The sequence below is a fragment of the Arvicanthis niloticus genome, chromosome Y, assembly GCF_011762505.2.
Source record: "Arvicanthis niloticus isolate mArvNil1 chromosome Y, mArvNil1.pat.X, whole genome shotgun sequence".
Lineage (NCBI taxonomy): Eukaryota > Metazoa > Chordata > Mammalia > Rodentia > Muridae > Arvicanthis > Arvicanthis niloticus.
This window is the reverse complement of record NC_133431.1, coordinates 13,230,803-13,244,219: the sequence shown is the minus strand read 5'-3', so window position 1 is coordinate 13,244,219 and position 13,417 is coordinate 13,230,803. Positions and strand designations below refer to the sequence as shown.

General features: G+C 43.8%; 1 long non-coding RNA gene across 1 annotated transcript in view; it reads right to left on the bottom strand.

Moving 5' to 3' along the window:
• Positions 1–13,287, bottom strand: part of LOC143437402 (uncharacterized) — a 20,406-nt gene extending 7,119 nt beyond the window's left edge. The window contains exons 1-2 of the long non-coding RNA XR_013106895.1: positions 13,144–13,287; positions 11,642–12,776 (exon numbers count right to left, since the gene is read on the bottom strand). This is a non-coding gene — a long non-coding RNA (uncharacterized LOC143437402). The remainder of the gene's footprint in view (positions 1–11,641; positions 12,777–13,143) is intronic.
• Positions 13,288–13,417: the final 130 nt, after the last annotated feature.

The window sequence follows — 13,417 nt, the reverse complement described above, 5'->3', positions numbered from 1 at the left end:
TCAGAAAACCGCCTGCCTCTGCCTCCTGAGTGCTGGGATTAAAGGGCTGTGCCATCAATTATTGATCATTATTCGTTATCAATTAGTATTGATAATTATTGATTACCATTCACTGATTGGTATTGATTATTGATCGTTATTCCATCGCCGTCATCCCCCTGCCTCTGCCTCTCAAGGGCTGGGAAGGATGTTTTGTTCTTAGAAAAAACTGCAGAATGTTACTTAGCAGACAGCAGCACACAGAAAGTCTCAGCCAGAGAACAGCAGCCCTTGGGGTCCTACAGAGATGGACGGCCCAGAAATGCAGTCAAGGACAGTTTAGAGGAAAGGTTTTTTTGTTTTTTTGTTTTTTGTTTTTTTTTGTAAAGGGAAGACTGAACAAATAAGGCTTCCACCAATGTCATTAAAATACAAAAAGAAAGAAAATGTAGCTTTTAATTTGTTTTGTTTTGTTTTATATTTTTCGAGACAGGGTTTCTCTGTGTAGCCCTGGATGTCCTGGAACACACTCTTGTAGACAAGGCTGGCCTCTAACTCAGAAATCCACCTGTCTCTGCCTCCCAAGTGCTGGGATTAAAGGTGTGCACCACCACCGCCCAGCAGCTTTTAATTTCTTACTTTTTTATACCTGAAAGAAAATAAATATGACAATACCTTTTTTTGTTTGTTTTTTGTTTTGTTTCTGTTTTTACTGGAGGCTCTATCATTAGGGACTATTATGTTATTTAAAATTATTTACATAGTAGTAAAAATGAAGAACTCAGGCTAAAATTATTTCCTTTCATAATATGTACTTAATATGTGGAAGTCATAGAATTAACTTGCAACACTAATCTTTCTATAAATATATAAGAATTGACGATCCATTAAGAACTAGAACTCACTTAGCTTCTCCATACCTGCCTTTATAACTACAGGAAGCAATTTTAGCTTTTGAAAGAAAGACTCAATTCAATATCTTTGTTTAGATCCTGAAGTCTACCTTACTGATGAATCTGGTGTATCTGAATTAAAATAAGATTTAATCATTATGTTAAAATTTATTTTCCTTAAACTTTATTAAGGAAATATGGCTTCTATTATTTTCAGGTACAAATTTTTAAGTTTCAAACACCTACATGAACTGAAAATTTTTACTATATTTAGTACAAAAACTAGTAAAATTCTTTTTTATTTAACTCTTCAGCAATAGTTAAGATAAAAACATGTCACAATAAACTCAAAGTATTTTAATAAATGTAAACCATCTTATTATCTTGTACCACACAGTCCCTGGGGTCACCAAGTATACAAATGGTGAGGGAGGCCGGGCAGTGGTGGCGCACGCCTTTAATCCCAGCACTTAGGAGGCAGAGACAGGCAGATTTCTGAGTTCGAGGCCAGCCTGGTCTACAGAGTGAGTTCCAGGACAGCCAGGGCTATAGAGAAACCCTGTCTCCAAAAAAAAAAAAAAAATGGTGAGGGAGGTGCAGTCCATCTCCGTTGTCTTAGGAGAGCTGTGCAGCTCACTGTAATAGGAAAACAGAGAACAGACAAGAAGTTTCTATAGAACTTAAAACTAATATGTTATATAAATTTCAAGTTTCTGGCAGCCATTTGATTAAACAATAACTTACTAATCATTTTTAGAAAATTTGGTTTCCTATTCCTCATATCCAGAAAATACGCCAGTGTAACTAGGTAATCTCACCTGTATACTACATCCATCCATACATGCACACACATAGATATGCAGAGTATGTAAATATCTCATATACTATAACAAACCTCAAGGGTTTTCTTTTATACGTATCAGGTGAAAACAATCCAGGTGCTCAGCCCATTTCCTTTCCCTTTATTTTCTGTCTCAATCTTCTTAATTATGTGATTTCTAAAGAATAAAAGAATTTAAGTTAATGTATCTGACTTGAAAGCTTAAAATACAAATTCTCTGTTACTTACTGTTTCCCTTCTAAGTACTAGAAAGCTAAACCATAGACATTTGTTTGTTCAAAAGATAATTCTTGTCCAAACTATAGACATGTACATTTTCTTTGTTGTTTTTCATCTATTTTCAAAACAGGGTCTAAATTTCCTACTACTTCCATGGCCTTCTACTGACATTTATCAAGTACTGAAATTACAAGCACACACAAGCTTATCCACTTGTGGTCTGTAACTTTCTCTACAAGATTAACTAGACCCTATCATCTCTAACATAGGAGTTGTCATTTATTTGCTATGTGAATAACATATGTTTTTCATAAAAGGAACAATACTTTTTCCTGAGCATCTGCTCCTGGTTTTACATTTGCTTTTTATAGAAGCCGTTTTCTAACACATTAAACCCTATACCACCACATATAGGATTGAAGTCCTGTATTCAGCCACAAACCAGCTGGCTTGTGGGGAGCCGATGGAAGGTGACTATCATCCTTGCAGCCATCTTGAGCCATATACCTTGACAAGAGGCTTGATTACATCAGCTTCTAACAGCTGAGCACACTCTGGTAATATCTTGGTTTAGATACCCAGGATCTTTTCTTGGGTGTGTGAGATTGAAGGTGTGTGACTTAAGGGCGTGACTTAGAAATAAGATTTAGAGACAAGACCTAAGGGCATGGCTTAAAGGTGTGACTTAGAGGCGTGGCTTAGAAGTGAGACATAGAAAAGGCGAGAGGCAGACAGAAGAAATTATTATTAAGAGTAGGAATTAGGAGAGTACAACTTGGAGTACAATTATGAGTTAGATTATGGGTAGGAATTCGGCAGAGCAGGAATTAGGCATTGAGGAAGAAGACACTTGGACTAGAGAACTCAGAAGAAGAATTATTAGTTATTAGGTACTTGGCACTTGGAGGAAGAACAGAGAATTAAGCATTAGACATTAGGCACTTAGCACTTGAAAGAAACTTGGAACTTGGAGGCAGTAGGGACTATGGACTATGGACTAGGGACTCAAGACTTGGGACTTGGACTAGGAAGAGAGACTGAAGAATAAACAGGATTGAGTCACACTCTGTCTGGTCTCCATTCTTCGAGTCTGTCCTCTCTCTCTTGCTGAACCCTGACACGCAGACCTGAGCAGCTGGGGCAGTGAAGGTTCTAGCAGTTTAGCCCCCAAGGCTTTTGGCAGAGTAGGTTCAAAAATTGACAGGGCAGTCTGCAACATTTTGGCCCTCAAGCGTGGGGCAGCTCTGGCCGCAACACTGGCTTACTACTATTCCAGATGGTATGATGTAAGAAGCAAGTAAGCAGGATTAACTCAGTAAAAAGTTTTATGGGAAAAATGACAACACTTGAACAAGTAACACAAAAATGTGTCTTTAGATGCTACAAATATATGGTAGCAGGCTTATAAATGCAGGATTTATGACAATGCTATACGAAATTGACATCCTGGCTATGCTACCTGTTTGTTTTTTGTTTTTCTTTTTAGTAGCATTAATAAGTACAAAAGCTGCTTAAGTAACATTAATAAAAAAATTTTATTTCTTTATAAAGATATATGAGTAACAATACCCAAAACTGGACTATACTAGTTATTCATTCTTTCAAATGTCTGTCTACAGAGTTACTCTAATTATATTTCCCACTGCAGACTGAGGGTCAGACTACAGCCTTACCAGATGTTGTCTTAAGATCCTCACCCTAGTGCCAACTTGACTTCTTGGTAACGATGGTCTGACTACATAGAAAAATCATAGAGGATAGATGCAAAAACAATCAATAAAAAATCCCCACTCGTATCTACTTGTCTCAGGCTCTGGCTGAATCTTTCATGCACTATGACAGCCAATTTTGAGTACATCCAACTCTCATAAAAGGCCAGTGAAAGAAGAACACAAACTGGAAAAAAAAATTAAAGAAAGCCTATTTAGTCCCAAATCAGAGGAAGCCTGCCTGATAAGATAAAGGACAGAGCAGGAAGTGAAGATCTTCTTAAATATATTTAAAATGCAAATTATACTAGCCCTCTGTGAGTTCCAGGGCAGCCTGGTCTACAAAGTGAGTTACAGGACACTGAGGGCAATACAAAAAACCCTGACTCAAAAAACAAAACAAAATTCTGACAATTAGCTTTCCTGTGAAAACCATTATGGCCCTTTAGATAATAGTAGCATATCCAACAAAAATGCATGTATTACTAGCAAGAATATACACCATTAACAATACGTGTTCTATGCTTCTACAGCAGAGTAGACAAATGCACATGTGGAAAACAGCTGTGTCAGAAATATAGTAAAACACACATTTAAATAACTAACATTATTTGGATTTGTACTAAAAAGTCAGACCCCACAAGCAGACCATCATGTACTTAGGTGATGCCATGTGAATGTTCTCTCTATTTTAATTGGTCAATATAAGTAACAGAGCCTGTGATTGAATAGTTGTGGGGAAAGGTGGGACTGGAGGCTCAAAAAGGGGTGGCAGGCAGAGGAAGAAAAAGAGAGAAGGAAAAAGGGAGAAGGAAGCCACTATGAACCAGAACCACCTGGCCGGGAGAAACCTCAATTAATAAGGAGTCTTAGTGTTGGGAAATAAGTCAGTATTGTATTAGATTTGCCCAATCTTGACATATGACTTATAATTACAATATTTGGATTGTGTGTCATTTATATGGGCTATTAGGGTTGGAAAATTTAACAAGAAATTGGCGCACCTTATGTCCAGCTTAGAACTGAACTATGCTGAGATGAAAATCCAACCCCCATTCCCCACAAAATAAACAACTAGAGCTTCACTCTAAAGCTGCACCAGGGTGGAAATTAAGCATGCAATGAGTCTAAGGGGTTTACAGAGAGCTGACTGAGAGGCTCCCTCCCCAAGCTCCAAGCAAACATAGGCAACCAGAGGTAGCTTCCAACACCCTGAGTTGGGACACAAGGTGGCGCCAATGTCACAGCATAGTTGGGGTTCCCTGACAGAAAAACCAGGGACCCAAAGTCAAGGCTGCCAGAGAAGCAGCCTTCACAACTGGAGATCAGCATCTGAAAAGACAGCAACTATCTTTCCAAAACTTTCTCACAGACACAAAGAGCTGATCTAGGCATCTCTGCCCTAAGTCAACATTCCTCTGCATGCTTTCTGATTTTTCATATTCCCCCCCCACCCTCACACTTCTAAGAGGGCACAGGACAGCCAAACCAGCTCTCACAAATGGTTACACTGCAGGCTGCCTGCGATCAATACACTGCAGGCTACAGCCCAGACAACAGATCAGAGGGCTCACAACCACAAAAGAACAATGGTCTTTGTGCTATCAGCCCCTCCCTACCAATAAAAGAATTGGAAAGGACCACAGAAAGGGCCACTAAGTCCTAAACCAAACACCAGGGAAAAACAAAGACACCAAAAAATAAGACCAAATATTAAAAATTAAAATAGTGCTGGGTGGTGGTGGCGCATGCTGTTAATCCCAGCACTTGGGAGGCAGAGGCAGGGGGATGATGGTGATGGAATAACAATCAATAATAAATACCAACCAATAATCAATAAATGGTAACCAAAAATATCAATACTAATTGATAACCAATAATGATCAATAATTGATGGCACACACTTTTAATTCCAGCACTTGGGAGGCAAAGGCAGGCAGATTCATGCCTGTCGAGGCCAGCCTGGTCTACAGAGTGAGTTCCAGGACAGCCAGGCCTACACAGAGAAACCCTGTCTTGAAAAAAGATAAAAAATAAAAAACAAAAAATAAAAAAAAGAAATATATTCTGTAGGCAGAAAAGATGGAGGGATGGAGCCATCTAAGCCCTTAGATATCAGATATTAAGCTAGAGAATTGGGTTTCAACCTTTCTAATGCTGTATCCCTTTAATACAGTTCCTTGTGTTGTGGCGACCCCCAACTATAAAATTACTTTTGTGGCTACTTCATGACTGTCATTTTGCTGCTGTCATAAATTATCATGTAAATATCTGGTTTCAGATGGGTCATGGCCCACAGCTGGGAATTGCTGAGCTGGGGATTCAGTCATTACATGCTGCATTATCAGTCTTGTTGGGTCCAGGATTTTCTGACTATGCCCCCATTCCTCCTGTTAGGAATAGTAATGTATATCTGTGCCATTGGATGCTGAATTTAATTCACTATTCGAACTCACAGGGTTTTAATGAGATTGTGGAAGACTAAGGGGGCTTCTGAAGTAGGATTAAAGACACTTTGCATTGTCACAATGGCTTTTGAACCTTTGGGGTCTGGGAGTAGAATGTAGTGGATTGAATGAGAATGTCTACCATAGGCTCAAATATCTGAACCCTGGTGGTGACTTAACAGGCTACACCTCACTAGAGGCAGGCTCTGAGGATAGTATGTAGACTAGCCTCAATTCCAGTTCACTCTCTCTGTTCATGTTTGGGATTTAACATGTGATCTCTCAGCTCCCTGCCATGATGGTCTCATCCTTCTGGAAACACAAGCCAAAATAATCTCTTCCATAAACTGCCTTTCTCATAGTATTTTTTTTTTACAACACCAGAAAAGTAAATAATACGGGCTATAAATAATTGAGAATTAAAACAAATTTTTTCTTAATCCTAAAAAGTTCACAATAAAATTAGACACCAAAATAGTAAAATGTACTCAACCTCTGTATTCCACTAAATATTTCAGACAGCATCCCATCCTCCTGCAAAGCAGAACTGCTCATCCATCCTCTGGATCTTGGCAGCCATGTACTCATCCCAATCAACCAAGAAAAGGCAAGACAATAAACAACAGTTACAGCTCCCTGCTGTAATAGTCAGTCCAACAGCCTGCCCAGCAGAGTCAGTAGCTCTGGAAATGAAGTAGTGGAGGCAGTGGTCCTTTCTAGAACCCAAAAGTGCATGTGACTGGATAGAATATGCAGGCAAATCTCTGGAGGATGAGACCCAAGGAGAATGTCTAAGGGGATCCCATTGGATAAAGGGTTATGGCAGTTTGAGTCCAGAGGTGTCCTACCCCCAGAAAAATCTCTCCTCCAATGAGTCCAAATAGCTACTTAAAGGGTGTGGCTCATAGCAGACCACGTCCCATGCCTACCACTACTGTGTAGCCCACTGTCCAGCTATGAATCAACACAGATTCACTGAACTGCTATGAGCGAGAAAAATAAAGTTGTAAGACAAACCTAAGCTCTTGAAAAGGCAAGTAGGTAAATGTTAGCAGTGGGGGCAGGGGTCATAGGCAAAAACACAAAAGCAAACACTGAACAGCTCTGATAGTAAACCCCACTGTACTGAGGTAACTGACATGCAGTTGTGCCGTGGGGAGACAGGAAAGCAGTACTTTTTTTTTTGTCTTGAATATTCTCATAAAGAAGCACAAAGTGTCTTGTGAAGCTTATACTGCATACAACTGACAACTACAAAAGTCCCTAAAGGACACATGTGGCAATTTTTTATCCCACTTTCTGGAACTGGGGCTGGGAGAAGGAGAAAACAAGCTGTCAACTGAATCATACCACATGTGTACAAACCGCCCCATCACTACAGGACCACCCATTGTCCAGCACAGACCCAAGATAAGCACAACTAGAAGCTGAATGGGGAGGAGAGTTACATCAGGATGACCTCCCCAACAAGGTCAAAGAAAGAATGTGGGCTTTTTAAGGTTCAACAGACTGAGTTCATATCTCAGCTCCACCACTGCTAACCTAGTGACTCAAGGCAAAATCCCTCCTCCTCAGGCCCTCATCTCCTCAGAGGCTAAATGAGATAGCCATGGATATTCCCATTAGGTACTGGAGCAGGTAAGTCGACCAGGCAGCGACCCACATGAAACCCAATCAAGTGGCATGGTAATGGCCTCCATCACCATAACATGCCAAGGGTTGCTATGGGTTCTCTCTGACTTCCATATGTACTCAGTACAGGTAGAGTAGGCAAGCCCTGGGGATTAGGCAAAGTGGAGAAAAGTTCAGAAGTCTTTGCTTAACAAATGGTGGGTAAGACCTTCAAATATCACAAAACAACCCCTGACATTAAAGATGATTTAGTATGTAAAGGAATATGAACTATTAATGGATTGAAAGACTTGGATATAATTTATAAAATTCACATTCACAAATATATACAGAGATGAAATCCTCTGGAGTTGACAAACACACTCAGTTAAAGAACAGCTAATTAAAATGCCAAGGAAAGGGTACTGACTGATTTAAGGTAAAAACTATTTAAACTGACTCCAGTTTTTATGCAGAAGAACAAGGGGCCAAGAAAGGCCAAACACTCTTGAAAAACTAGAGACTTGCCTTGCCCTGGAGACTTAGAAAGCTAAAGAAACACACCAAAAAAGACCCAAGCACATATGAAAACCTAGGTAGTAGCATGTATCTGTAGAAGGAAGATATCTAATCAATGAATCTAGAACACTAGAACACAAAGGACGTAAAAATCAGAGTTCTGTCCTGTGTCAAACATGAATAATAATCCACATGTATTCAGGTCTTAAATACATGAATAAAATCTTTGAGAAACATAGAAGCTCCTCCTCCCTTAAGTCAGCAGTTCCTGAGTGCTGATGTTATAACAGGCAACATAGAATTATTAGGATGTGAGGGCACCATGAAATAAGAGAGAAAGTCCCATTTAACCAAAATCAAAAAACAAAAAAACCAAAAATACAACAATTTTGTTTTTTGTGTATCTAAAGATTCCACAATTAAAATAAAAACAAACAAAATTTAAAACTGGAAGCTATAAACAGTGTTGGTAGTGCATTCAACTGCTGACAAAAATTAGTACACAAACATAAAGCTAAAAAGTAATGAATGCCCCCCCAATGGAAAAAAAAAAAATGAATAGATAGAAAAGTAGACCTGATCCACAATAGAAAAGAATGGGTAGTTAACATGTAAAAAGATGTGTGTGTCCTGGTACCGGAGATGCTAGGTAAGGCGACTGCAGCATCTCATGCCTGCTGGTTACTGCTGAGTAGAGACCAGCTACAGAGAGAGCAAAGCTAAGCAAGTTGCCCTTGGATTTTGATAGGAGCTTCGTGAGCAGGTGAGACTGGGAGCCAGGCAAGGGGAAGACGGTAATAAAGTCTTCAGTATGTCTCTTGTGTGTGTGCGTGTGTGTGTGTGTGTGTGTGTGTGTGTGTGTGTGTGTGAGTTTGTGTGTGTATGTTTGATGAAGGCCACCAGGACAAGTCTTGCTGTGTAATTGGCTGCAAGCTATTGTAGTGAGTAATCTGGCTTTAGAGCCATGCTGCCTTCCCCCCCCCCCCCCGTGCTGGTCTTCCCCTCCCCCACTGACATGTGCCTGCTCCTTTGGTTCCAGTGAGGAAGCTTTGAATCTGGGCTAAGCTCTTCCTACCATGCTACCATGCTGTCTACACTCCTTCAGCACTTTTACCTGCTCCACCCTCCAACAAGCTGAGGATCACCTGTCTAGAGGAGGTGCTCACCTGAATTCAGCATGGGGACCCGCCCACCAACCCCTCATCTGTCCAATTCCCAGACAGCACTGGCAAGTACACAGGGAACCATCCCCCTTCTGCTAGAATCCCCATTCTTCCTAAGATCCACACCCGCCTTCAGCATGTCATGTGGTAGTGGTATTTAAGAAATGTGTCATTGAAACTCGACTTGCTCTAGTTTGTGGTTTGCCATAGGAATTCTGAAAATACTAAGTAATTAGAACAGGTAGTGGGATAGTAAAATTCTCTTCTCTTCCAGGGAAGAGTTCTAATTAGGAGCAGGTTGTAAGATCTCTAACTTCTAACCTCACACTAGAAAGGGCAGGTGCACCAACAAACTGCTGCCATGCTTGTAGAAAAGATAAATGTATTTGGTTTATTGTAAACATATTCCAGATCAATGCTGTGTGCATGACACAGACCATGGCCTACAAAGAATCCCCCTGCCCCAAAGCAAGCTAGAATCATTCTGAAGGCATCACAGGCAGTTATACCACCTGTGGCTAGCAGGTGGTGAGATAAGAGTGGCCAGGAGCCCAAGCTGCTGAGTGATAGTCACTGGTCAGAAGGCACTAAACATCTATGCCCACAGAGTCTTTATATAATTAATATGTGTGCAGTGGGCAAACCAAAACGGTAGGATGAAACTGTGAAACAGGAGGGAGAAGGTTGGAGGAAACAACAAACATGACAGCACTTGTATAGACCAAGACACCATGGAAACACACAGAAGTACTTGGTGGACACAGATCCTGGCAAAGGAATGGAAAGAGTATAAGGCCTCGTCCCACAACACAGTGACAGACTTAACATCCCAATGGTTCTTGTCACCAGAAAGTGAATCAGAATACCTGACCCAGCTTTCCTAAAACACCAACCATGTGACCTGTAACACTAATCATTACAGTGCCCCTCTCCCTGACCCCCCTCAGTACCCTACCCCCAACTATGAAAATATCCACCTCACATCAGACCAGTCTCACAGGAAAAAAATAAAATAAAAAACAATGCACTCACGTTCCTCCTTGACCCCCAGGGTATCACAGAGCTAAGACAGTAAGGACCGTGAAGAAGACTATCCATCCTAACAGCCTGGACTGGAGAAGAAGCCCCAATCTTAAGGGGCACATGAGTCACCCAAGGTGACACAAAACTCTAACAAAGAACAGAAGGCAGATGAGACTCACACTTCTTCCTTCGAAGCCTAGAGCTTCCTTTTCCTTCTCCAGAAAAGTTGCCCTCTCCACACACACACACACCCAAAAGTTTTTCTTAAAATCCTGATCACTCCACAGGAGACGCAAACGACTGTCACTCAGCCTCCCTGAGGATGTCTTTCTCCTGCACCCAGGCTCCTGCTAGACCAGGCTTCGCAGCTAAGGGCCTCGAGCCAGTGGCAGGATGGAGACTGGGGATGAGCTAAACATCTGTGCTGAGTAGTCTGAGGTGTGGTGAAGAGAGACGGGGGGAGGCAGTAGTGAGGACAAAAGAAGCAGATATGAATTAAGTTTTCATCCAGTTTGTGTAACTAGGAAGCACTTGTGCATGCACAGTCACCAGTATCACACATAAAACAGGATATTTCCAAGCCAGCCCATCCATTGATACTTCCTCTAGAAAAATTCATCTCCCTTTGTCTTTTTCTCATCCTGGAGCCTCCTGGAGCCTGGAAAAGTGTTGCCAGACTGCTGGCTGCCCAGTCCACAGCAATCCCTCAAAAGCAGTAGCCTGCCGACCCCCATCCTGTATCCTTGCTTCCTCCTCTTCCTGGGAGCCCCTTAAGTGAGCAGGAGACTGTGACCTCCACACCCCCATCCCACTCCCACCATGCTACAGACTGTACCTGCTTTCAGGAGCAATAGAAAAACTCAGAAACCACCCTCACTGTCCCCCACCAACACAGAGGCACAGCTGCGCGATCTGACTCACACCCACAGATGCAGGTTTCCTAGTGCAGGTACTTCAGTGTGCCTTTCCTTAGGAGAAGGAGGCAGTGGCAAACTTTGCCATCTTTCTAGGAGACCATGTTTCTCCAGGAAGACTGACAAGTTGAAGCCTCCATTCAGCCATAAACAAGAGGGAAAAGGGAAAAGAAAGCTGCAGGGTTTGGGAGGGTGCTGCAATTTTTAAAAGCACTTACCTTTGGGCAGAGAAGGGTAAGATAGTGCAAGGCAGAAGTAGAGGACATTCATAGTGTGGAAAGCAAGGAAGTGGAGCAACAGAAGACTCAACGGTAAGGACTTACCCAGAATATTACATTGAAGAGGAACATGGTGGGCTTCAAGCAGCTGAGATAGCCCCTGGCCAAGCTGCACTTCTTAAATTCTAGGAGGAACACAAAGGACAGGTCCAGGTAAAACCCACATACTTGCTGCCTTTGGGCACATTGTACTTGTCAGTCTTAATGTCAGCCTCCGTGCAGATCTGATCCGCGAACCAGCGGTGTCTCAGAAGGTGCCAGCAATGAAGACACGGTCGAACAGGTGGCCAGAGGTGGACGATTTGACAAAGTCCGAGCCCAAGCCCTTGCTGTCCAAAGATGGACTCCAGTGGATCGAAGAATCCTTGCTACTTGATTTCATTCCCTGGGGGCACAAGGGGCGGAAGGGGTACATTGCTCCAAGAGTGGGATGGAGGGGGCACCCTGATAGGGGACGGGTTCTGAGCAAGTGGGCTTTGGAGCTTCGCACGCCCCCTCTCTGCACCCTAAAGCATTAGCAGAGCAACCACCTCTGGGGGTTCACTGTCTCTGGGACTCGCCTCACTCCCAGCCTTAGCTGGCTGGCCCTGGAGGGCTCTTCCTCACCGCTATAAGCATGCTTGGGGAGTGGGCTCCCCTACATAACTAGGCTTCTTTGGAGAGAAGAAACTAGGCAATTTGACTGCCTCTTCCACCCGGGGACCCACCACCTTGCGGGCACTAGGCCTCCTTTGCTCTGTGACTTTGAGGAGCCTCTGCAGGCTCTGGGCTGCCCAGGTGGGTCGCGGGCAAAAAGCCTCGGGAACCGCTGCAGCTGCAACCACTGGGCTTGCCCTGCTAAATCCCAGCCCTGACTCTTGACTCTGAAATTGCCTAGGGCCCCTTCACCAATCTCTGTGCCCCACCCCCTGCTTTGCATCCAACCAATGGGGTCAAGGTTTGTCTGGTTCCAGTAGGGGAGCTACTCCCTTCCCCAATGACACAATGTCTTTACTAGCATTAGCAGTCTGCTTGTGGGCCTAAACTAGAATGCCAGAGCCCTGGTAAATGTCGAGGGCTCAGTGGCTGGGAATGAACTAATACCTCAATGGGAAAGCACTGGTCTGTTGCCCCAGCAAGGGCAGCGAGCAGATGAAGAGAACTGGAGACACCAAGAACCCAAGGAAATCAGAAGATAGGGCTAGGAGAAAAGGCTGGATGAAAATGAAACAGCAGCCACTAACAGGCTGGCCTCCGCCCCCTATGAACATCAGGCCTGGCTAGCCTGGGACACATGGTCTTAAGAGGTACCTTTACACACACACCCCCAACTATAAAATTATTTTTGTGACTGGCTCCTCCCACACTGACGTCACAGGCCATTACCTAAGCCCCGCCCACAGCCAGACTAGAACTGTAAATACAGATGGGGATGCCCCCGCCCACCCGCACTGGCCCCGCCCCTCCACCATGACCCCGCCCACCCGCACTGGCCCCGCCCCTCCACCTGTCTGAAGACTCCACCATGACCCCGCCCACCCGCCCTGGCCCCAACCCTTCACGCTAACCCCACCACCGCTGGCTCCGCCCCGGCCGCCATGTATCCCTTGGGCGCCGCGTTCCCGCCGCGGCCTCCGCGCAGTTCGGAGCCGCGGGAGACAGGAAGCCAGATAGAACCGGATCCGCGCGGCCCCGGGGTGGGCGGGGCCTCGGCTCACCGTCGCTAGGACCCGCCCCCCCCACCCTCCCGTCTGAGCCGCCGCAGCCGCGGTCGTCCAGTCGCCGCCCGCACCGCTTTGTGGCGGCCGCCGCCACGGGCCTCTGTGACGCACTTCCGCTTCC